This window comes from Peromyscus maniculatus, chromosome 19 (genome assembly GCF_049852395.1).
Source record: "Peromyscus maniculatus bairdii isolate BWxNUB_F1_BW_parent chromosome 19, HU_Pman_BW_mat_3.1, whole genome shotgun sequence".
Lineage (NCBI taxonomy): Eukaryota > Metazoa > Chordata > Mammalia > Rodentia > Cricetidae > Peromyscus > Peromyscus maniculatus.
The window spans coordinates 67219942-67246560 of NC_134870.1; the positions used below are offsets into that span (position 1 = coordinate 67219942).

Consider the following 26619-nt stretch of genomic DNA (forward strand, 5'->3'; position numbering starts at 1 on the left):
CGGCGCCCCCGAAGCGATGGCAGGGCCGTTGCTAGGAGGCAGGAGGTCCGCGCGTCCCGGGGCGCCGGCGAGGGCAGGGGCGCGCTCCATCGCTGGGCAGGAGGCGGGGGGCTGCGGTGGCTATTCAGGGGCTCCGTGCGTGCGGCAGCCATGCAACCGAAGGAGGCGGGCGGAGGCAAAGAGGGAGAGAAGGAGGGAGGGGAGAGCCAGCGGAGAGTGAGCCAGCGAGCGGGCGCCGCGCCTCCTGGCTGGCACCGCGGCCTGGAGCGAAGTGGCGCGCGGGGCTCGGAGGGAACTTCTGCCGGCGCGTGCGGCCCCGGTCTCCGCGGCGCCTCCGGGCCCGGGCTGGGCGGGGCGGGGCGGGCCTCTCGGCAGCCACAGGTGGTTTCTGCCAAAAGTTTTGCTGTACTTCTGCCGGGAAGGCTAGAGAGCATTTTGGACAGTGACAGTTCTCTGGTACTTGGGCACCCGCAGTTCGCGCTGTCTTTTCTTGAACATTAGGAAAGGGGTTGTCAAAGGTGGAGGGGATCCGGTACTTCTCAATGAGACCCAAGGGTTGCCTGGCGGCTGGGACCCAGGTGCCGCTCAGATGAGCATCTTAGCTACCGGTACAGGGGGGAAGTTGAGGTTAATGGGCGCACGCACATAATTCCTCCAGGCCTCGATAAAGCGAAGCATAGCCTGCCCGGGAACCTGCCATCCTAGTTGGGCGGCTGGAGATCTCTTCCTAGCGACACACTCGGAAAACCGCGTGCGCGTCTGTGCTCACGGTGTGCGCGTCTCTTGCTAGGTTGACAGTGAATTGTCTCCGACCGCTGTGAGGCTTTGTTATTCGCGCTGTTGGTCTGGTTTCACCAGGAGGAAGGCCCGGGCAGCCTGGAAGGAACCGGCAGGTTCCCTCACCTTTCAAATCTGCATAGCTGTGGAGACAAGCATTCAATCAACCCTTGAGTCCACTGCTCAGGGCAGAAGCAGCTGAGGTTCCTGGCGTGTGCTATCACTGCAGAGCTAGGGCTGGGGTTTCTGGGGCTTCTGAGACCGAGAAGGGAGTAGAGCCGAGAGGAGAAAAACACTTAAGAGAGGATGTGCTGTGTCCAACGCTGAGAGGAAAAAGTCTGAGGTTCTGTGGCTTGGCTCGCTTCCTTATTGGCTGGGTTATACAGGGCAGCCAGGTAGAACCACCAGGGTAGGTCAGGTTTAGGCTGAAAGAAATCATTATTCCCAGAGAGGGTCTGATACCTGGGTGTTGCAAGTAGGTACAAAACCGCTGAGAGTTGGAAACACTCAGTCCTTCATTCTCCTTGGTCCTGTTCACACTCGCTATTCCCCCGCTAAGCCCGCCCACAAAGCGTAAACGAGCAGGGAAGGGGTTCGCTTTAAATGAGGCCACACGATTTGGGGAAACAGACTCTAGGCATCAAGAGAACTCATTCTATAATGAGCAATCCCAAGACCCAAGAAGGCGGTAAGTGACCTACCATAATGGTAAAGGAGCAAGAAACTAGAAATGACATCAGCAGCCCACATCAGCCTTGTGGACTTGTCCACAGAAGTGCCACTCCTAGACCCTGAGCCTATTATGGGCTTATTATCTGGTACTTTCTAAATTCATGTTTTCCAGCAAAGAGATCCGGTTTCCTGCCCCCCCTCCCTCCATCCTTGACCTAACAAAATCAAGATTGTCACTGCAAAGTCCACTGTGACATGGTCCCAACTTTTCCTACACCCTCATTGCCCCAGATCTCCCAGATTCCTTGGGCAACATAATGTGGCTTGATTAGCCAAGATGAGTGTACAGCTTGTCATGCTGAAGCACCCACTTTCTGGAGGATGCCAGAACTGTTTTCCTGGTAATTAGGTTTTACAGATATTTTTGAAAGGGAGCCCAATTTTGGATCAATTACACTTGGACACAAATTCAGAGCTGTTGTGGATACCAAATGAGAGAGATGAGCAATTATCTGGGGGTGTTGGAATGAATGTTGTTATGAGTATTTGACATAGCTATTAAGCATCAATGAATGGGTTCTCAGTAAATGTTTTTTACTCTGTACTTTATTGAGTAAACAAGTGTCTTAATTAAAAAGAGATTCGAATTGGCCACTTATATTTTAGCCACTCTTTCCTCACCAGTGTATGTGGTGTGTGTGTGGGGGTGAGGTGGGGGTGGGTAGAATGATCATGATTAAGAGAACTTTTTTTCTTCAAACCAAGATATTCTAGGGCAAGGCTTAGCCTTCAGTCTGTAATGTTGTAGATGGCCAGGCAGAACCTTATTAAGTCAAACTAAGACTGGGTGTGGTATGTGTCAATCTGTATTAGTCAGAAATTACTATAAGAGGGACATTCTCTAAGTTTTATTGCCCTCAAGGACATGCAGTATGGAGAATTCAAGGCTAACAGGGCCACAGTGTGTCATTTCCCAGGTCTCTTACACAGGATCAAAGTCCCCATACCCATGCTTGGAATGCTGTAGAAAAAAAATAAAAACAAACAAAAAACCGTGATCTGGAATATTTTGCTAATGTCTTTCACTTCTATTGCATGTTAATCTCATCAGCATCCTCAAGAGCTAGACAGATGTAGAAACTGAGGCAGAATGAGGGGGAATGGTTTCTAGTGCATTAGCCTGCTTAGCTTGGGCTTCCAGGAGATAACTTGCAAGAACTTCTCCAGCAATGCTTCCAGACCATTGTCCTTCCCAGCCCTGAAGTTACAGAGGGATGTCACAGTGACAGTGGACTGGAGGCCGGTCATCAGGGCGCCTTCTTCTCTAACCCCACGGATGCTGGCTTACCGTCCTTCCTCTTGTAGAAGGCTATGGGAACTTGGGGACTTGAAGAACCAGCTGGCTGAGGCTGGGGCAGGGGTGTGGGATCTATGTCTGTGCAGGACTGAAGGAGTCAGTCTATTTATAAATGCCCTTCCGCTCCTGGAAGAGGAGACTCAAGGGTCTGGAACCATTTGCAATACTGACTTCTCTCCGGGGTGACTGCGTCCCATTGAAAAAAAGCCTGCCACCCAACCATGTCAGATTGACCCCTGATCTGGGAAAAAGATCCCGCGGGGCTTTCTGAAGCCTTGCTGCCTTTGGGCATTTCAGTTCCAAGGACTCCCTAGAGTCAGCATGTGCAACTCAGGTGCTGTTCCCCAACACTGCATAGGAGGATACCTGTGGAGCCACCCCCCCCCCCCGCCCCCCAGAACCGAAATACCGAATAAAGTGCAGTTGGCTTTTAAAAGCAATGGCAGCAACTATTTTTATGCAGGAGATTGTGAAAGTGGCAGATTAGACATGGCCCCCTCTGACTCCAGAGGCATTTCTGTGTGCTGCTGGAGGAGGTCTGAGGCTTGCTTTCTCCACTTGCCCCCACCCCCATCCTAATGCCCCCCCCCCACCACTTATTCCTCACACCAATCCCAAATCCTCTTCTGTCCTTGATCAATAGTACCTGCCACGATGATGCTACTTACAACTTCATTCCCGAGGCTCCAGACTTTCTGCCTGGGCTGGTGGTAGCGGAGGAAGAGGGGTGGGAAAACCACTCTGTTGTGTTTGAATTGACCTGCCTGTAAGAACCAGCTCAGGGACTCACAGCAGCCTTCACTTAGGTGGGAAGACTTGAAGGAGAATCCCCAGGCATAAAGGAGAATTGGTATAGGGCCTCAGGGCTTTTGGTTAGCTCTTCTCTATGGGCTCAGCGTCCAGCTCACAAGGCTGGCTGCAGGAACAGTTTGCTTGAACCAATACCATGGGATGTGCATGGTGAACAGGGATCAGATTGGCTTCTTTATTGACAGTGTGGTATGGAGGCATGTTGGGAGGGCAAGGATGTAGAGCAGCAGAGTGTGGGTGAGAAGAGGGGCGGGTTGTCCGACCAGCATTTTGAGGTCCTTGAGGCCAAGCTAATTGACCACTCACTACCACCAGGCACGCTAGAAGCAGCCTTCATTGACTCAGGAGCGGGGGATGAAGTCCTTTTCTGTGGTCAGGCCGGCCTCCCCCAGTGGGCATGCACTAAGGCTCCACAGGAAGGCAGGCTGGGTCTTGCATAGCCTGGCCACTAGGAGCTTGGTCTCTAGCCCTTCCTTCCCCACTCCTTGTTTCCTGAAGGAGCTCTCCATCCTGGTCTGCTAGCCTTCCCTGTGCGTCTTCCAGCTGGCTTTGCCTTGTCCTTTGGGTCGTAGCTGAAAGACAGCGTGTATTCTTTCCTATACCCAGGGCTCCTGGGGAGTGACTTTGGTCCTCTGCTGCTTGACTTCCTCACTGGAGTGTTAGCACCAGGAGGCCAAGGACCCTGCTTAAATGTCTGCCGTTGTTTCCTCCACATCAGAGCTGGGCTGGCACCCCGAAGTCAGTAGTGGAGTGAGTGTGCCTGTTAGAGCTGTTGGGATGTGTGAAGAAGAGGCGGCCAGGATCTCTGTGCTCTGGGTCCCTTCAGCCCAGAGACAGAAAAGAAAGCTTGTTATAGGTGCTCTGATGTAGGGCATGAAGGGAATGTGGAATTCAAGAAGCACGGGCCATTGCCAAGGGTGGCTTGGGTAGAGAAATCTCTACTGGTGGCAGGGCTGAGCTAACCATCTCCCCCCCACCCCCGCCACTCTGGTGAGCAAGAGTCTGAGCATAATGCCACCCTTGGAGAGTGAGGAGCTGTGTTTTTCCACCAGTTCCATTCATTGGCAGCCTCTTCAGAACAGCCGCGGACAGCTGTCTGCCAGCATGAATACAAGGAGGGCTCCTCTCCAGGGCCAAGGGGGCACACTCAGCCCCACAGGAGGAGGGGATTCCATTAGTGTTTCACACCCCACCGACTTCCAAACCCCACTGAAACAGTGCCTATAAAAACGGGCTCACACGCAAACCCAAAGAAATGATTAACATTCCGGTTACCGCTACCCCTTTCTGATTATCAGAGCACTGCTAGTCATTATAGAAAACCTGGAAAGTGTGGGAAAGAGTAAAATTAAGACAAAACTGCCGCAGCCCCCTAAGTTCCTGCTTTCCACTGCAGTCTCTTTCTATATCCACAAATGGACGTATAGAAAGAGAAGCATACATGTATGGCTGCATGGCTTCCCCAGACTTAACCCACTCCGTCTCCCCCAAGCTTGTCTCCTGGGAACCTAACCCTCACATTCCCACTGTCAATCACTGATGATGGAGGAGAAAGAGGCCCCATACTCTCTAAAAAGAGCTTGGGTAGCTTTAGCGTCTGTACTGTGAATAAAGAAAACTGTTGTGTTTTCCAGCACCCCAGCACACTGGGGAGGTGGCTCACGCTTCCCCCTGTACCATCACGCTAAGGACAAGGGGTCTGTGGTACTGCATACATACTTTGGAATGTTTGGAAGCATATTCAGCGTGGATGTATAGCTTTTTTTCAAGGACTGTACGATACTTCTTTATGTCTTCTATAAAAGAGATTTTTCAGTGCCCATGACCTATGACCTAAAGCTAACAGAGACAGGAAGAATCTAAGAAATATAAACCTATGTCATCCATTAGTGTTTTAAGGCTTCCCTGGGGATGTCCACTACTCCTTTAGGGGTGTGTGGCTACTGCCTCCCTCACTTTTGTGTTCATGGCTTGGAAACATGGCTGGCATGGATGAAATACAAAATCCTTCCTGTGGGAGGGGAGACCCTGATGAGGTCCATTGGAGGTCAAGGTCTCTTCAGAGTGATCTGGGCTGGGAGGTCGGGGCAGGAGGTGGGGGCGTGGAGAGCAGAGAGTAGCCATTCAGGAAGGCTGACTTCTGAGACAGCATCAGCACATTGCAGTGGGCTTCAGTGAGTCTTAATGAAATCTTATGTAAAAGCGTAGAAGACTCAACTCCCTGGAGACCACAAGCAGAGGGATCCAGGTCGGAGGAATAGAAGGGTGCAGAGCTGAGCTTCAGGGCCGCAAGCAGCTCTGCAGATTGGTGCTCGTCAGGGCCCAGAACCTAATCCCAGCAGAAACTGAGTCCTTGGGATTTTGAGGCCCCTCCTCTCCTCTAGTTTATCAGAAAAGGAGACTGAGGCTGAGGAGTTAGGGGCGAATGAGGAGCATAGCATTTGGGGCTGACCAGCACCAAGTCCATCCATGGCTTTGCCACTTTCCTGAGTCACGATGGCATGGTATGTTATTTAACCCCTCTGCTGTATAACGGCAGTGCTAGCTTAACAGGGTGGTCAGGATATCGTGGCATTTAACATGTGCATGTGAGTGCACCCACGCACACTCTTGAGCATGCACAGAAAGGGGAGGGATATATATATACATATATATATATATATATATATATATATATATATATATATATATATATATATATATAGTTTAGAGTAGCCTAGCAAAGAACCAAGGACTATTGCAGGAAGTCACCATTACTTAGTCATTTTGTAATTTTGTTTCTAACCGGAGGCAGGAGTGGAAGATGAGACAAAGTACAGACATTCTCGAACATCCTAGACTTTGCTGTCCTCTGTTCCCATCTTTCCAAGCTGCCACCTATTTCAGAATGACGATGTTGGGGGTAACTGCTTTACCCATGGGCAGAGTTAACATCACTCACAAGGTACCGCTGCACCCCTCCTCTGCTTCCCCACCTCGAGTGGAGGAACAAGCACACTCATTCAAGCCAGGATAATCTGCTCAGCCCTGCTGAGGGGCACACTGCTTCCTCCTGCACATGGGCACCCACCGGTCTTCCCAATGAAGACTATTGGCTTTAATTGGCAGGCAGGAGCAGGTCAGTTTTATTGACCTTGGGTCAAGTTAGAAAGCAGCAGAGTCTAATAGGAATTTATGATGTACCATCTACACACGCGAAACATTTCTGGTCGCTACATTTTTAAAGTAAAAGAAAATGGGTAAGATGAATTTTAGTGATGTATTTTATTTAGCTCATTCTAGCTCAAATATTATCATTTTAACATGGGTCACTAGATCTGTTTCAAATGCTCACCAGCTCCCAGGCTGGTGGCTGCTATTCTGGACAGCCAAGAAAGCCTGGGGGCACAGGTTAGGAGGGTTAGTCCTGGGGAGGCAGGGACTATGTGGGGGCTGTGCAGCGAGGGAGAGTAGCCCAGCACCGGGGTGGGGGGAGGGCATCACAGGCAAGCGAATTGCAAGGGAGGCAAAGGACAGGAAATTGACATTTATCCTGCCTCTGTGACGGGTGTATGCTCTGTGCCTCAGGCGGGGGAGGGTGGTATTCCACTCTCACAGGCCTCAGTTTCTCCATCTGTCTGAGAAGTCAGATTATTTTCAAGAGCACTCCTTCCATAGTACCCTCTGGTTTCTGAGAGAAGGACATGGGAAGCCAGTTTGGCCACGGTAGATTAGGAAGAGATGGGCTGTGGGAGCAGGTTGGTGGCAGAGGCGACTTTGGGGGCCCACGCCATCTTCAGCCTGTACAGTCGGCTCTCTAAGAACGGACTGTGTCCAGTCACCGAGGCAAGCTGTTACCGAACGTGCTTTGGAGGTGGACGAGGGCGTTGCCGTGTTGAAACAGTGACATTTTCATTGTGCTACAGTTCTGAAGCTGCCTTCTGTCCCTGGTCATCCCAGAGGGCTGTGAACAGAGACCATTAAAAGATGGGAGTGGCTGGGCAGGAAATATTAGCACACAAAAAAGGGAACTTTTTCAGCTCTGTCATTAATGGGCACCGGGCCTGTCCAGAGAGGATGTGGAAGAGGGAGGGATAGGGCAGGCGTGCTTGGAGGGAAGGGTGCGACCTAGTGTATTTTCGGCTTCTGAAGTCAGAGCCTCTGCTTTTCCTGTGCTCTGGCGAGGAGCACTTGGGGTTCTGTCTCTTTACCATGCCCCTCTAGAAGGGGGAGGAAGCACTTGCGCGATCTCTCTCTGTCTTTCTGTCTGTCTCTGTCTCGCTATCTCTCTAGGAAGAGCTCTGCTGTCTTTTTAGGCATGTTATCATTATCTAGCTAGCTTGTGATTCCCCAAGGAAACCCCATCTCCCAGACAGAAAAGAGGCCCAAACAGGCTGGACCAAATGAGGGAAGCGAGGCTCAGAAGGGCTGCATGACTCTTGAAATCCACTCCAGTGGGCAGCAGAGGACTGGACGCCAGAACTGGAGCCTCTGTCTCCCCCAAAGCCCGGGCCTGTAGGGTTTTTCTCTTCCATGATTCACAGGTAATTCCTTGGACTGCTTTGAACCTTTTTTAAAATAAGGATTTCTCTTCTATGTTTTCATAAACTACATTTTTATTACTTTCCACACATTGTTTGCTTTGAATTTTTAATTTAATTTTTTTTCTGAATAGGTCAACAGTTACATGGTTTAAAATTCAAAAGATACAAAAGGGTATTTGAAGTGAAACATCTTTTTCTCACAGCTGCTGGTCTCCTTCCCTGGGGCAGCTTCTATTCATGATTTCTTCAGTTTAAAGACATATAGCATGCATAAGAAAACATAGATGTGGAGGTACACACATGAATGCGTGCTTTTAATATTTTCAACCAATTACAAACAGATCAGACCATTGCATTTTATTTTTCTATGTTCTTTTCAATATGTCTTTAAGATATCCTTTTAAAATTACATTTTAATATTTATTACCTTTTCCTTCTTTCAAGGAAAGTCAGTTCTTTCCTTCCATCATGTAAGTCTCAGGAATCAAATGCAGGTTGTTTGTCAAGAGCCATACGCACAAAATTCTCTCAGCAGCCCATCTTGGAGATATCTTAAAATCTGACTGATTATTTGATGACTCCTAATACATGGATATTTTGGTTTCCAGCCTTGTGTTGATACAATACCCAGTGATGTTTTTTAATGAAAACACCCCTGACTTTTCTGTGTATGAAGAACTTTTCAGGAAGAGTAAGTTTGCTACCTCTGTGCACAAGATATTTCAGAGGATAAAATGTCTTAATTCCTTAAGGATTAAGAGTAGAATGAGGGGTTAGGAAGATGGCTTTGTCATCTGACTGCAGGGTGGCACCCAGATGTAACTCCAGTGCTGAGGAGAAGACAGGGGATGACTAGGACTTGCTGGCCAGCTAGTCTAGCAGATCACGGAGCTCTGGGGTCAGTGAGAGACCCTGTCCCAAAGAATAAGATCCTGAGGGTTAGAAGAAAACACTTGAAATTGACTTGTGATCTCCATGCATCACACTACACCAGGTGTAGTGGTCTACACACACACACACACACACACACACACACACACACACACACACACAAAGAGAGAGAGAGAGAGAGAGAGAGAGAGAGAGAGAGAGAGAGAGAGAGAGAGAGAGAGAGAGAGAGAGAGAGAGAGAGAGAGAAACGTTGAGCTGGACTTCCTGGAAAACAAATGTAGTCAAACTTGACCTATCCAGCTGATGCTTCCGGAGGTCCTACCGCATGAGAGGTAAAGATGGGGCCCAAGAGAGGAAAGGGTTGCAGGGCAGCACCCACACTTTGGTGCTGCATAGTGACAGACTGGAGCAGTCTTGCCCGCATGCTGGGGAGAAGTTGTCTAACCCGTCATTGGCTACAGCCCCGGTGAAGGAGAAGAAGCCCCACAGTGTGGTGTGTTCTGGGCCCCACGGATGAGAGGTGGGTGTAGAGCATTAGGAAGGTGTCCAGGACAGTTGAGAGCAACAGTGACTTGTACAAAGCACCCCTGCTGTCTGCCCTTGGTCCCTCTCAACTGCCTCTCCCAGTCCTCCAGAGGGCAGAGCCTTGGACTCTGTCCCCCTTTGGCCTTGAGAACTTTGGAACCCTTCTATGTCCAAAGCAGTCAGGGCTGGCTTCAGAGTCTAATGAGCAAGTGTTAGTTGGGCCAATCCCTTCACATCGATTAGGCCGTGATGGTAGAGCCAGGCAGACAGGGGCTGTGGCCATTAGTGAGAGACTAACCTCACTTTATGGAAGGAAGTACACTTTCCTGTCCGACCTGGAGTCTGGGGTTCACCTCTGTGTATCAGCAGCTTGCTGTTTCCCTCTCAAATTTAGGGTGATCTGCTTTACATTAATGCTGGCCTGAATTTGGGCAGCCTGCTTTCTGAAACAGCCCCAGGCTGTGAGGACAGACCCTGATCAGGTGAGCTACAGTTGCAGATGGGTCCTGAGAGCACCTGCTCTTGAAGAATCTACTATTTTTTGTGTATTTAGAGAAGTAAGCTGTGACCCCGTGGGACCCAGATATATTTGGGCTCTTGTGGTATCGTTAGTCTTGGGCTTAGTTCTCCAGGGCACAGGGGAAATCCAAGACAGGGTTTTGTGTTCAAGGATCCAAAGATCTCTTTGGAAGATGTCGATGCATACTGGACATATGCAATCCTTATGCTGGTGACCGCATGATACAGTGTAGCTTGGAAAGGCTATACTGGTTTAAAGAAGGGCAGTGATTTGCCATGCAGCCTGGGCATTGTGAGACTTGACCTCTGGAAGGGAGCTTGGGGGAGGAAAGGAAATGACACGATGGAGCAACTGCTGCGTTGTAAGCTCTTCCTAGTTGTGACATGGCCATTAATTCTCACAACGACTTTCAATTCAACATTATCATTCCCATTTAGCAAATGAAGAATTAAGGCTTAGGATGTTTAGGTTAGCTTGCTTGAGGTGGTGTACCTGGCAGGAAGCAATTAGGGAAGTGACAGAGCTAATTCCACAGCCCATATTTTATCTATTACATTGAAAATTGAGTGTTCAGGGTTGGAGGACAACCTTGGGCAAGGGAGTCGTTGGGGAACCAACATGACATGGGCTAAGCAATGATGCGTCCCTCCAGAAGCAGAGTGTACGGGACCAAGAGGAAACACATCTAGTTAGGGAAGCAAGTCTGAGGAGATCATTGCAAAATTCAGTGATTGCCTGGTTGGACCGCCCTGCCTGATTCATCGAATGCTGCTATGCTTCAGGGGTGTCATGGTTTGAACTCCATCCTTAAGGGATGAGAACTTAGGAAGAAATAAGCCGTTAGATGTCCAGAAGTAAAACTAAACATTCGAGTCCAGCACCACACCACCACATGGGGATGATTTTTAAAAATCACCATCATGCCAGGTGGTGGTGTTGCATGCCTTTAATCCTAGCACTCAGGAGGCAGAGGCAGGCGGATCTCTGTGAGTTTGAGGCCAGCCTGGTCTACAGAGCGAGTTCTAGGACAGCCAGGGCTACACAGAGAAACCCTGTCTCGAAAACAACAACAATAGCAACAAAAAATCATTATCATCATGTCCATCGTCATCATGGTTTATAGGTAAAGTCCAGGAGACAACATCCAGGAGTCAGTTTTCTCCTTCTGCCCACGGGCTCCAGAGATCAAACTCAGGCATCAGGATGGAGTGGTAAGTGCTTTTACTCACTGAGCTGTCTTGTGAGCCCCGGGATGATTTTTGGTATTAGCCAATATCTCTTTCATATAGCATTTTGGGAAATTAACTTTGGAATCTTATAAAGCACTGCCATAAAGATATAACTACCAGCACAAAGGAAACCAGGCTGCTAAATTCAGGAGTTAAGACATCACAGAAGTTTGTACGTGTTTTATGGATTTGCAGAGGGGAAATCCTGTTTCCCCTCTGTGAAATCACATCACTTACTATCATTGCCAAAGGCCCCGAGAGGGTAAGCATTCCTTTCTCACTAGGGCCACGCTGGGTGGCGTGGGCCACGCAGTGTGTCCTGTCAGGGTAGAGAGTTGACAGGAGCAGAGGAATTGATTTGAGGGATAGTAAATCTTGCATATAGTGATCAGGCTTTAGATGTGGCATAGAGATTCAAGGACCCCATCCCAAGGTCCCAGTTTGCATAAGCTTCCTCCAGCAGATTTATGTCCGTCTTTGTAATCTCAAGGTTTCTCTGTCCTAGCACTGTTACAAATAAAACAAACCACTTAAGAAAATATGCTTGTCTGCTGTTTTTTCTGATGGTCTCTCACCTTTGTTGATCTGTCTCAGTGAAAGATTAGTAGGTGGAATATCTGCAGCTCACCTAATGAGATTCAGCTCATCTCAGGCTGTGTGCGTGTGTGTGTGAGCGCGCTGTTGGGTATCTTCATCTCAGGCTCTGTCTCAGGCTCTGTGTGTATGTGTGTGTGTGTGTGTGTGTGTGCTGTTGGGTATCTTCATCTCAGGCTCTGTGTGTGTATGTATGTGTGTGTGCACACATGCATGTGCACTGTTGAGTGTCTCCCTCTATCACACTCCTCTCCTCCTTACTTTTCTGAAAGAGGGTCTCTCCAGGAACCCGAGGCTTACCAATTGGGCTAAACTGGCTGCCTGGTCACCAAACCCTGTTGATGGTTTTCTGCCCCCTAGCTAGCCTAGGGCTTATAGCTGTGTGGTGCTGCCCTTGGCTTTCATATGGGTGCTGGAAGTGAGGTCCAAATCAGTTTTCATGCTTATGTAGCAGTCACTTTATGACTGAGCCATGCCCTCCTCTCCCACCTCAGTCTTCTTGTCTTGATTTTTGCAGGACATCTATGGAAGATAAGGAGAATGCTTCATGTTTGTGGTTTAACTGTGATGGTGGGCATGCCTTTGCTCAGATTTCATCTAGTTTCAAGCACTCAGGAATCTTGCTCACATTCTTGTTGCTGAAGGGGCAGTCCTTGGTTCTCCCTTTGCAAGCTGTTGGGGAAAAGTGTGTGCTTGCTTTTATGTACCAGGGTCCTTAGACACACACACACACACACACACACACACACACACACACACACGCTTTGCCAGGGCATAGGGATGGAGAGAGAGGATGTAAAGGTGAATTTTTCGATGAAATAGTATTTCTAGTTACACTGTAGACACCTAACCATTCTATGCTCTCCCTCCACAGCTTTGCCAGCAGCTCCATGTTCCTTTAGGTTCTGATGCACCAGATTCAGCCACCTTGCAGAGAGCCACCTATTTGCAGAAGTCATTAAAAGCCATTGTTTAACTAAAGGCTTTTTCCCCCTTCCTTACAATTTTCCAGCCCTGCGATTGTGAAGACCTGACTCAGCAACATTCTATTTTGGGCGTTTGTTACCTCTCCTCAGATTCTGGGCTGCAGTCCCTCACTCTGCTCTTCTCTCAGAAGTGGAAGAAGTTATCTAGATTTTGGCTCCAGGTCTGAAGTGCTCACACCACAAAAGGCTGGGCCTTTGTAGGAGGCCTCTGCTCTGTTGTTGGTAACCTGTGGACTGAGTTCTCCTTCCTGCCTGGTGAACAAACTAACATTTTCAACCTAATAAATTGCTGCATTCCCTTGGGAAATAGCCATTTGCCAGGGTGTAAACCATTTGAATAGAACACACACATTCTCTCTCTCTCATGTATACATATTTACACATACACACATATTCATGCTCTCTCTTTTACATGTATATATTTACACATAATTCATATTCATATTCTCTTCCCCCTCCCCTTGGGATTGTTGGTTGGAAGCTCCCAGCCCAGTGTCTGTCTTGAAGCCCAGGACTCAATAAAACATTATTGACTATGACTAATATTACAATTATCATGCTCAGAAGGAAAATGTAGCCCTGAACCTCTTGCTGTCACGCTCCAGAACCAGAAAGGTCTCTTACTTAGCTTAGTGACCCTTTCTGCTGGTTCCCATACTCCATCCTTCACACACAGAGCACATTAAGAGTCTGTTCATTCTTGGGATGTGTGCAAAATTCCAATTCCTGTCAGGAGAATTTATGTGCGGTTTTAGAGGGGATAATCGACCAGTTAGTATGTGCGTGCTGATTTTATACACAGACGCGGGGCCGTTTACAGCACACATTATAACATCTTCCGTCTCTGCCAAGAATGCGTATTTCTTAGCCCCGTGCATTTGCATATTATGGGTTCATAATTCCAAATAGCTGTAAAGATCTCTAAGGAAAATGTAGTCACTGTACTCCGGTGCTCTAAATCTCAATGGGGTAGTAGAACCTGGCTAATTTTTGCCCCTGCTAATGTGCCAGCCTTATAATTTTTACACTCTTGCACATACACACAAATCTCTGACTTTATCCGACTTCTAAGCAGAGATTTAGTAGCTGGGAGCTGAGTTATGCTGCCTATTCCCCAGACTTCATTACCTTTCCAAAATATATCATACACACGGCACAATGTACTATGGCCTCATTATAGATGATTAAAAAGAAAAGATTTGTCAAAATAAATGAACCGACTGATCGGATCTTCCCCTGGTGGGGTCCTTGGCTCCCTCTCTCCCACCTCCACCTTGAGTCATCCTCCCAGTCTCTGGCTGAGCTCAGCCCTGTGATGACAGGGAGTGCTTCAGAAATTGCTCTTGCAGTTCTGGTATCACCAGAAAATTCAGCCACCTACACCCCCCCCCCCAATCAATCATTGGAGCATTTGCCATTGGCGGTGTTCGAATTGACCAAACTAAATAGAGCAGCAGGAAGAAAAAGAAACTTCTGGAACTTTTCTTCCCTCTCCCCAGGTTCAAGGTCCCTGGATTTAAAAAAAAAAAAAATGATGGGGTAGAGAGGCTTTCTTTTTAAAGTTCAGGGTGAAAGGATTTGAAGCTGTAAGTTGGCTCCACCCTATTTGGGGTTAGTGAAAATTGGATAGCACAACCATGGAAGTTTTCAAGTGCGATGGTTTTGGTGGAAACGTTGCCAAAACCACTGTAGAGTTGCTAGTCTGGAGGCTGCTGGGCCGGAGCTGGCCAGGGCAGGGGGTGGGGGTGGGGGTGGGGGTTGTGGGGGGCAGGCACCAGTGGCTTCGTTGTGTGGTTAGCTCTGCCCAGTGCTGAGATGCTGAATTTTAAAGTGCATGCTGCAAGGATCTCTCTGGAGACCAGTCGCCATCCTTGCAGGTACCCGAGAGGCTCTGGGCTACCTGAGGATGAGGGATGCTCATGGCAGTGGATGAAGCCCCAGCCAGTCTTGATTCAGGAGCCCGAGGTTGCTGAATCCATACCTTTCGGGTTCTGCCCTTTGTGGTTTATTTTCATCAGGACCATTTGCTGTATGTGTGTGTTTGTGTGTGTGTGTGTGTGTGTGTGTGTGTGTGTGTGTGTGTGTGTGTGTGTGTATGTGCGTGGGCATATGTGTATGTGATCTTCTTGTAGGTATCCTGACCAAAATGGTGCTTAGTTTTGATTGAAAGTTTAGTGAGAGAAGAATCAAATGAAATCTTTATATTAAAGATAAAAACACTTTATTTATTTATTTATTTATTTATTTATTTATTTATTTATTTATTTTTTGTCGAAAAGTTTCCAGCTCTGTGGTGCTGGGGATTGGACACAAGATCTATCTTAGCTAGGCAAATCTTCCTGCAGCACTGGTTCCTCAAGTTCACAAATTGCTTTCCCCCTTTTTAATTTTCCCTTTCCTTTTCCTCTCCCTCTCTCCCCTTCTTCCTTTCCTTTAAAAAAAATATTTATTCACTTTATATGTTTGGCTGTTTTGCCTACATATGTATCTGAGTGTTACATGTGTGCCTAGAGCCCAGGGAGACCACAAAAGTCTCTGATACCTGGGACTTGAGTTACAGATTGTTGTGAGCCACCATGTGGGTGATAGGAATTGAACCTAGGTCCTCAGCAAGAAGAGCGGGTGGTCCTAACCACTGAACCATCTCTCTAGGCACCCCCGTCCTCTGCTTTTGCTTTTCTTTCCTTCACATTTTTTGAGACTAAGCTTTACTATGTAGCCCAGTCTCTCTTGAAATCCACAATCCTCCTGCCTCAGACTCCCAGGAGCTGGGATTTTAGGCAGGTACACCCATACCTAGTAAACGTGAACAGTTAGAAAAGCTTTATTGATGTATAATTCTCATGAGACGGGGTTCATTGTGTTGTAGGTATACAATTTGCCGACTAACTTTGCATTTAGTGAGAGTTGAATTGATGAATAGCGAAGAGCACAGGGTGTAGACCTCAGGCTGTAGAAAGGGAAACTGGAAAGGAACCCTTCTGTTTCCGGCCCACGGAGGTGAGCTTCCTCTTTCTCTTGCCTGCAGGGGGAGCCACACCATCAGGATGTATGTCAGGGGACTTGCAGATTGTGCCCTTGTGGTCCCACCTGATGGCTCTTCTGTGTTTGGGCAGCAAGGGGTCTTCCTTGGGTCATTATCAGTTCACAGATGCCAAGATATTGTCATGTCAAAAGCACATTCATGAGCGCATTTGGTCCAAACCTTTTCCTCGTCTCACGATCCGGCCGCAGAAGCCATTGCTGGGCTCAGCCAATTCTCCATCATCTGCACAGCCGCTGTGGTCCTGGAGTGAACCAGGAGCACTTGCCCCAGCAGGGAATCCTAGACCTGGGTCTCCTGACTCTGCTTCTCTGGAATGGCCTGATGTAAGCACAGGAGGAAATGGACAGTAGGCAGTGTAGCAGTCACTAAAGGCCATCTTGTCTCCTTTGTAGGTGGACGGTAGGCTGGTTGCCTGACCTAGCTCTAGAACCATCTTTCCATACGACAAGTATTCTTGGTGAAGACAATGCTGGAGTGGGGTGGAGCTGCAGGGGAGACCTCTGAACACAGGCCTTTGTTCTAAAAGAAGCCATTTGTTACACCTGATAACTCTAAGCAATCAAGTCGCTAGGGAAAAACAGCCCCCATGGCAACTGGTCTTCTGTTTGGAAACCACTATTTAAAATCCTGCTTGTGCTCTATTGGGGTGTGCATTGTGTGTCGGTTCGAAAGTTATGAAAATAACAATAAAACAACTATATTTGGAGATCGAATTTTTTTAAAGGGCGTTTCATTTTTAAGCATTCAAAGCTTTAAAAAACATAAACAGTGAAGACCCAGATTGCATGTAGCTACAAGTACTTATTATACAAACCATGCGTTGTGGGAAGGGAAACTCTCGTGCTCTGAGAGGGGGGACAGTCGTCCCTCTGATGCCGGGGACTGTGGTGGGGAATTCATCCTGCTGGGGGCTTGCTTACAAGGCCATTCCTTTCAGCCGTTGCCAGCTGGTGTGGAGCAGAAAGCCAAGTTATCCCCGGAGCTGAGAGCCGTGGCAGGGTAGAAAGGCGAGCGGCAGACGCAGGTGGAGAGCACCAGGGCACTTAGAGTCGCATCACTGGCCAGAGGTGAGGGCTTAACACCTAACGGAGCCGGCTCGTCAGTCACTCCTGGAGTCTTGCTGAGCCTCTAAAGCAGGGGTTCTCAACCTGTGGGTTGTGACCCCTTGGGGTTCAATGATCCTTTCACAGGTGTCCTGTATCAGATATTTACATGACGGTTCATAACAGTAGCAAAATGACAGTTATGAGGTAGCAATGAAATCATTTTATGGTTGGGGAGGGTCACCACAGCACGAGGAAGGGTCGCAGTATTAGGATGGTTGAGAACCACTGCTCTACAGGCTGGAGAACTATGCAGACAGGGCTTCTCTAGGAATGCTTTCTAAGCAGGGCTCACTCTAGATGAGCAGGGTTGGGGGCCCCTGGGAACTTGTGAGAGACGCACATAATGGCCGCAGAGCACCTGGGTCGTCTGAGTCAGAACCCCTGGGTTGGGCTCAGCTATTGCTTATCAAGCCTCCAGGGAGAGGTAGGTGTGCCCATGGACTCCGGTGGGAGAAGCGTATCTGTGGAAAGGAGCATGCTTAGAGGAGAACATCGCCCCTGAAGTGATTTTGTGAACATGGGGATCTGTTAAAGCCATAGCTGCTTTCATTTAGTAGAGTTTTATTTTTCTGTAGAAAATCAAGTTGACTGATTAGTCTTTCAAATATGCAAGGGATTACCGTTAGAAGAGCAGAAAGGAGTTTCCAAGAGCACAGTGAACAGGCTCTGTACCCTGGCTGGGTCCTGTCCAGAGTGGGAAGCAGTGCAGATCCCTCCAGATGCCTGGCCCTCATGTCTTCTGCTGAGAAAAGCAGGGCAGCAATTAGCCCATTGTAGAGTTCTTGAGGACATTGCACCATGCCACAGTCACTCAGGGCCCCAGTCCAGCAGGCTGGCACTTAGAGCTCATCTCTTCTGTTGCTTGAGTCCATCCCGAGGGCCCTGCCATCATACTGTGGCACTCACCCAGAGGCTGTGGTTTTTGTTTCTCTGAAACTAAGCCCCCTAGAGGGAAGGGTTGAGGCTCCAGTGTTCCCACCTATATTTTAAGATGAGGAAATGGAAAATTTGGAGGTTTGAGCCATACAGCTGCTTATTAGCAGAAGCAGGGCAGCAGTTGGTTTTGTGGGGCCCCATGGCTTTCTTATGCAGGCAGGCATTTGTCCTTCCTCACATGTGCTGGACTCACAGCACAGGAAGGTGAATATGAGGCTCTTAGCAATAGCAAGAGCCAGAGGAAAGTTCATTGTCAAGTGCAAAGGCCCCAGGGCAGGGACCGGGTGGTTGAGGGACTCCCAGCTCTCACTGGTTTGCTACTGTCATGTGCTTCTTGGTGCCTTGGTTTCCCTCAGTGACTGGAAAGAAGATGATGAATTTCTATTGGAAAGAGACACCTGGGCATCAGGACAGAGACAGAACTGGTTGGGGCTGGAACCAGATGCTGGGAATGGTGGAAGGCAGCATCTTACTCTGCCAGCGCAAAGGGGCTCAGGGAGACTGGTCTGGGTGGAGTTGAGGTTTGCTGTCGCCTGAAGACATCGGAAGGTGAAGGAGAGTCCTGTGTGATCCTGGTCCTTCAACGAGCCACAGCCATTGTTAAGATTGATCTAAGAAATGGCTCTTGGAACCAGCTGGCTGTGAGAGAGGTGGATTTTCTTCCCACTCCATTTCCACTCTGATGGTGTTGAATTATTGTCTTGCCTATATTATATTATATTATATTATATTATATTATATTATATTATATTATATTATATTATATTATATTATATTATATTATATTATATTATATTATATTTATTATGTGTTAAAAGATTTATTTAAGGACCAGGCATGGCAGCACACACTCTTAATCCCAGCCCTTGGGTGGCAGAGGCAGGGGCCTCTCTGTGAGCCTGGTCTACATAGTGAGACCCTGTCTCAAGGAAAAAAAAGAGTGATTTAAAAACATGAAGCTCTTGGGCTGAGGATGTAGTTCAATGAAGTAGGATTCGCCTAGCATGCATGAGGCCTCAGTTAAGATCCCTAGTACCCCTGATAGAAATGGTCTTGTCTTTTCTTTGACTACATATGCTGGCTAGTTTTAGGTCAATTTGACACAAGCTAAAATCATCTGAGAGGAGGGAACCTCAATTGAGAAAACGCCTCCATAAGATTTGGCTGTAGGACATTTTCTTAATTAGTGATTGATGCAGAGGGCCCTTCCCATCGTGTGTGGTGCTCTTCCTGGGCTGATGGTTGGTCCTAGGTTCTAGGAGAAAGCAGGTTGAGCAAGCCATGAGGAACAAGCCAGAGAGCAGCATTCCTCCACGATCTCTGCATCAGCTCCTGCCTCCAGGTTCCTGTCCTGATTTCCTTTGATTATGAACTATGATGTGGAACTATAAGCCAAATAAACCTTTTCTTCCCTAAGTTGCTTTGTTCATGGTGTTTCATCATAGCAATAGTCACCCTGACTAGGACACCAAGGAAATAAATTCTGTGGAGATGTATAGAGTTCTTTAAAAGATGGCCAAAATCATTTACTGAGAAAACAATGATATGATTCTATTTTTATAACAACATGTCTATGTGCAAAAGTGTAATGAGTGCAAAAATATTGAGATTAAAATCTTCTTGCTTTGGCTTATCTATATGGATTTTCTTTTTGCTGGTGTAAACACACCACTTTTGTAGTCAGACAACAATAATTATTGATTATGTGTGTCTTTAGTGCATTTTGTTTAGTGTATGTGTATCTATGTGTGCAGGTACCTATGTGTGCATGTGTATGGAGGCCAGAGGTCAATGTCAAGTATCTTTTGCTATAGTGTTCCACCTAAAAAAAACTTATTTGTTTTTATTTGTGTGTGTGTATGCCTACTTGTCTGTATGTACACCATGTGCATGCAGGTACCCAAGTATGTCAGAAAAGAGTGTCAGATGGTCTGGAACTGGAGTCACAGGTGGTTGTGAGCCACCTTATGTGGGTGCTGGGAACCTGGCAGGGTCCCCTGCCAGAACATTAAGTCAGCAAGTGCTCTTAACTACAGACCCCTCTCTGCAGTCCCTTCACTTTAGATTTTGAGACAGAACTGCTCATGAAACCTAGCACTCACTGATTGACTAGACTGGCTGGTTTGTGTGCCCTGGGGGACCTCCTTGTCTCTGCACCCCCTGCATTAGGGTTACAGGTACACAAGACCATGCCTGGCTTTTCTACATAAGTGTTGGGGATCTGAACTTCTCATTCTTCTTCTTTTAAATATTCATTGTTGTTTGAATCTTAGATGGTCTTTTAATAGACAACCCAGAGCCAGATATCAGGGTGAAAGCTGAAAGATCAGCGAAGCAGAACAGCCAGCCACTAGTTCTTACCTCTATGAAATCCTCAGCCTAAAGAGAGTGAGTTCCTGTTTCCTCACGCCGTATATACCTTTCTCTGTCCTGCCGTATTACTTCCTGGTATTAAAGGCATGTGACTTCCCAAGTAAAGATGAGATCTCAAGTGCTGGGATTAAAGGTGTGTGCCACCACTGCCTGGCTTCCATGTTTAATCTAGTGGCTTGTTCTGTTCTCTCCTCTTCAGGCAAATTTATTAGGGTACACAATACATCACCACAATTTATTTATCCTTACTTAATGTATTTAAATGTATGTCTGCATGAATGTATGTGCAACTCACAATTCCTGGTGAAGGTTAGGAAAGGATAGCAGATCCCCTGGAACTGGAGTTCCAGACAGTTGTGAGGTGCTGGAAACAGAACCCGGGGCCTCTGCAAGAATAACTAGTGTTTTTGACGGCTGAGCCGTGTCTCCAGCCCTCAATCCTCTTTCTTGCACAACAGACACTCTAAGGATGGAGGTCTCTCCATAGCACCAGTTACTGGTTTTTGATTAAAACATAGAGGAAGCACAGGCATCTATAGACACTCCAGCATACTCCCTCATTAAGGGTCCTTGGACCAGTGCTGCCCCGCATGTGGGTGTTTCTAATGTTGTAGTGTTTCTAATGCCAGTGATGGCATCTTAAATAAAGCGTGTGTTTTTCTCAGGAGAAACCCCCAGTCCGGCTCGATGACTGTAAGGCATCTCCCAATGTGGGGAAGGGATTCTAGAGAAGCTCAAGAGACAGTTGATTTATTAATTTGTTCCAAAATTGTGTATCAAGTACGCCACAGTTCCTGGTCCTCTGCTGGGCTCTGCAAATGCCCTAGAGTATTATGGAGTCGGCGGAATGCTTTTCTTCCAGCTATTTCATATTCAGGACTGGTCAATTCTTTACTTTTGTTAAGGAAAGGCCTTAACAAAAGAGATTGGAACAACAGTGGGCCTCTTCAGTCCCAGACAGGCTGAGGTTTGGGCTCAGAAAGACCTGGATAGAGGTTGAGGCAGAGTCGTTCCTTGGAAGCCCTGCTCTTCATGGCTGTTAACTGATGTTTTCCTGCACTAGGCACTGGGCTAAGTACGTCCACTTATTTTAGAGGCTACACTGTTTAAAGGCTAGAAAACGGGAGTCATGGAGTCCAAGGGCTTGGCTCTGGGCCATACATTCGTTAGGAGTAGAATCTACAACCGGACCCTCATCTTTCTACCTACGACTCCCCTCCCCCGCCCCCCCCATGTGCCTCCCTGTGCTTCAATAATAATGCCATCTCCAGGGCGGTGCAGACTCCTGGGGGGTTTACAAGGCTCACAGATGGGCAGACACTCACACACTGAGTAGACACAAAACACACAAAGACACGGACACACACTGAAATATAGACACACACGAAGAGTTCAAGGGCTTTGGACATCATTATGAATACAAAAGCAGCCTAGCCAGCTTGGCACTCCCAGCTGAAGCCTTCACATTCGTTAGACTGCAGGGCAATTATTTAGAACGTGTGATGACCCAGACAGGGTTGGGCTGAAGTCTAACTAAATCCAAAATAAAGACTTTGTGTGTGTGTGTGTGTGTGTGTGTGTGTGTGTGTGTGTGTGTACACCTACATGCATGTGCATGTATGTGCAGTTAATCCTATAAATACGATGAGAGAGAGTGCACAATTTGAACTCTTTAAGAAAACAGTTCATGCATGTTCTCTGTGCATGTCTAAAAAAAATCCTTTTATCGCCACTTGTTCTAAATCTATTGCACACCAGGAACTTCCATGTACAATGCACTGAGTTGCACAATCCTCCTCCTTCGGGGTCCTATTTCTGTGATACTAGTATTTGGCAGTTTAAATTAGGTCTTTTCAAATCAGTTTAATAAGACAGTCTCTCTCATGGATTGCCCAGCATGAAAAGCAAAAGGTACATACACATAGCCCTCTTTTAAAGCAAACAAACAAACGAGAACCAGTTTAAACAGCCAGCCACCGGGCAGCAGTTCATTCTGTCCTTTTTGTATGCCCTGCGCACTACGAGGTGTTCCGGGAAAGCCCATGTGAAAATGCCGGATATAATCTTGGGGCCAGCCTTCCCTGGGAGAAGACATGAATTTACCCATTGAAACACGATGAGAAACCCAGTGATGCTGAGATTAGAGGCAGTTGTTCAGTACTGAGGATGCTTGGAAGAGGGACAGCAGAGAGGGTGGCAGCAGCGGTCGGGGGAGCCCCGATGGCTTTGCAGCTGAGGTATTTTAAAGGGCGGCTGGGCTTTCAACTGCAAGGAGAGAAGCAGGCTTATAAAATAAGCTAGCATAGCCAATTAGACCACCGCGCAAGGTGGAAGCCAAGCTTCTGGTCAAATGGCACTACTGTTTGCTACATCGGCTGGTGGGCACTTCAGATGGCATTAGGATCTCTTGCTTGTGTGTAGTCAGGTGACAGCGGCCTCAGACCTGTCCTCTCTTCTCATTGGTCAACCTCTGGCGCCCCTCTTCCGTACTGGTTTCTCTGGCTTGAGGAAAGATAGAGGCAAAGAGATATGGAGGTCAAACGCCACGTGTTTTGGACTCCCGGAAGTTCTGGGAGAGTCGCTGGAGAGGGCTACTGTCTGTCAGGGTTGAAAGTGAGCTGGGAAGTTAGCTGTGGCTTTCAGGTGACTCTGTTTTCTAGTGTTCTCAATTTCAACTGCTAGTTAGCAATAAAGCCTCATTTACTCTGAGCGTCTGTTAAGATGGAGACTGGCTTGCTTGGTGAATGAAGGACATTTCTCCCTGGTCTTTCTAAACTCCTGCTCCCAGGAAGGCTTCCTAGAATGCTGTTTGTGCACCGTGGAAAAAAACCTCTAGTGTAACGGTTCTCAACCTGTGGGCCTCGACCTGCTTGGGGTTACATATCAGATATCCTGCATATCACGTATTTACATTATGATTCACAACAGCAGCAAAATTACAGTTGTGAAGCAGCAACAAAAATAATTTTATGGTTCGGGTCATCACCACATGAGGAGCTGTATCAAAAGTTTGCAGCATTAGGAAGTTGAGAACCACTGGTCTAGTGCATTCAGACTTCTGGCCTCAACATCCACTCTGTCCATCCTTTACTAGGCTTTGGCTGACACTGACGTTTGGTCCCGTTGCCTCTGACCTGTGCACACCCCAACCTCAGCAAGTTAGCTGTTCTGGAACATGCCGTGATACTTCATGCCTCTGCTGAGTTTTGCTCATGGCAGTCCTTTAATTTTCTATTTTATTTCATGTCTGTGAAAGCCCTGTGTTTCATTCTTTTGAGGGCAGTGTGCCTGCTTCCTACTCTGAGAAGTCTTCCTGGATCACATCTCTGGAACTAATTACTAGAACATCAGTGTGGGCCGAGAAGGGAGAGAGCACAGAGCAGCAGTATGCTCTGCATGGGGAGTGTTTGGAAGACTTGGCAGAGATCTGGGGCTCTCAGGAAGTGTAGAGATAGAGCGGGTGGGGGGATCTGTTGGCTGGCAAGAAGATAACATTCATAGGGTCAAAGCAAAGAAGTCTGGAATTTCCTCTCAATTATTTCTGGTTGTTGGCCTTGCTCTACTAAGGAGACTGGATGATGTGGAGAGCCCCTGAATTTACTTTGGTTACCAGGTACATCTCCCCAGCACATCGGTACCCAGGCTGTCTTCCATCATTTTGCTTGTAAGGTTGTTTGTATATATTTCCTTCTGTTCTATGACTGGAATTTTCCAGAACATCCCTGATTTATGGCTTGGGTGAACCTGTGGCTTAGTTTGTTTCCACACCACACAGGTATTAGGGCTTCTTTGGATCTGCCATGCTAAGGTGGGTGAGTATTTGTTAGATGAGTAGAAGGGGTAGACTTTCAGTGCAAGTGCATTTGGGTTTTGGGCTGGTGCATTTCTCCCCCTGTGGACTCAGCATTGGACTCTGCTCCACCCCTTATCTATCCTTTCATGTGTCATATCCAGAGCAGAAGACTCCCTGTTGGTGGGGAGGGTAGGTTTTTCTCAAGTCCCAACAGTAGCACAGATGGTCCCTAAGGAAAGGGGAGAAGGCCCCTCATCAGATTGGATTTGCAGTATGTTCAAAAGAGAGAGGAGCCTGCCATTGGTGAACATCTCTTTCCGATTGCACCCTTGGTGGGTGAGAGGGTGGGAGAGGAAAGCTGGACAGGCAGGGGTCTGGCCTCTTACACGTCCACCCCTGCTCCAAGCATCTGGTTTTCTAATGACTAATCCATGAGGGATTAAAAAGACTATATCAGAGAGGATGGAGGGCATGTCTCCTGCAGGAATCAGGGCAACCAAAAAGGGGACTCTAAGGGAACTTTGTAGAGACATGTGGGCCATGTGTCTATCCCACTGGCTGACTATAGCTAACCAGTGACCTGGCAAGAAGCAAGAAGCCAGCCAGCCACACTATGTGTGCTGGAAACCACAAATCACAACCCTGCAAATATCCAGAGTTTCCTGTGAGTTTCTGAGCTGCTCATTGGAAGAGGCTAAAGAGCCTTCACTTCTTTGGGCATACTTCACTTCTCTGGGCATACCCAACTGGCTCTTCTGCTTCTCCTCCTTGGTCTGTGCATTTCTGACAGGTCTGCCCCTGTGCAGGATGCGTTATACCCACTTCACTAGCATATGTGTAGACTTACAGTAGTGGGGGTGACTTGGCATGGTGTGGTGTCCACTCTCTGGCCACAAACTATGACAGCATCTGTAGTTGCTGGGTTTACAAAACCAGCAGGCCAGGATGGTAGCTCACTGGTTCTAATCCAGTGATCCCAACCAGCTTCTGCAGAGATTACAGACATCTTCTTCATTGTTACATGCCCCAGGGCTCTGCTGATATGCTAGGGCCTTCACTGCCTTCCCAAACAGAAAATATGGACTCCAAGGTGAAGAAGATCTGTCATCCAGAAAGGAGCAAACACAGAATAAAGTATCTTCCACATATACTATCAGCCCCCGGCACTCACTCCAGCTCCAACTTTGTTATTACAGACTCATTCGGCCGAGGATATGGATGCCTTTGGGCACCGTAGCTGTGATGCGAGGCTGTACCCAGTACCATGACTCACTGAAATAGGCAATCCCTGCTTCTTTCTGCCCCTCAAGACTTCCAGCTTCATCCTACCAGCTCCACCTCCATTTCTGCTGCTCTGCTTTAGGCCTCTGTAATGTAAACTGCATCCACGTGTAAGGAACCCTGCACAGAACCCCTCCTAGTTGTGACCCCCAACATTGCTCATGCTTCAGGGTATTTTTTATATATTGATGCTTACGGTCCAGACTCTTTATCACGGCCATCAGTCCCTTTAAGTGTACAATTAAATATCTTTAATGGAAACCACTTAAATGCTTAATTAAATACGCAACTAATTGTAGACAACACAAACATATATATGTATATACATATATATATAAACATATATATGTTTAAAGATATAAAAAGAAATGAAGTGTGGAATATTCTGCTAACCTTAAGTCCCATTGGTTTAAAAAAGGCCATAACTTTATTTTCTACCAAAGTTTCTGTTTGGGAGGGACTGGGAACTAACTGGTCTTTGGAAACTAAGCTGATGTCATCTTTAGATTCCGGTTTCTGGAAACCAGTTCCCATGCGACCTGGCTGTGGCAAGAAGGAAACCATGGGTTGAACTGCTGGTCCTGTTAGACACACCACCGTGTGTACCTGGCCCTCACTGTCACCTCCACCTTGGTGTTGAGGTACACCTTGGGAACTGAGGGAAAATGAAGGTTCGCTTTTGGTCTGCTGCACCTGTTTTATTGTTTGGATAATTCTTAAGTTTCCAAACCTTGCCATTCCAAGGGCTCCTGGTGTGGATGGTCTTAACCAGCTATGCTATGGTGTGGCTAGATAGATCTATGCATTCTTTGTAGCCAGGCACCCGCCCGGCACTCACAGCTGTGCTCTGAGGCTGATGGTGTAACTTCTGAATTGCGTTGTTGCAACTTCTGCATTATTCATTCTTTCCCTTTTGTGGCTTGGATTATAATACATAGACTTGTTTAAAGTGAAGAATATTTAGGTTTCTCCTATGCAGGAACAAATGTCATTACCCAGGATAGGTGACACTAGATGGTGGGTTCTGAAGGGGCCTTCTACTAGCTGCTGTCAACGACTTCACTTCCATTGTTTTAGAAAGATTTATATACAGAGTGATTGAAAAGAGCTATGGCACAGGGAGGTTAGGTAATGAGAACAGCGTGGCCTCCTTGCTGTAATTTTCCACCTTTTAGTAATTTTTAGCTAATGATTTTATAA

General features: G+C 47.4%; 1 protein-coding gene across 1 annotated transcript in view; it reads left to right on the forward strand.

Annotated features, from left to right (window-relative positions):
- Positions 1 to 26619, forward strand: part of Zbtb7c (zinc finger and BTB domain containing 7C) — a 337455-nt gene that overhangs the window by 292 nt on the left and 310544 nt on the right. The gene's annotated exons all lie outside the window — the stretch shown is intronic.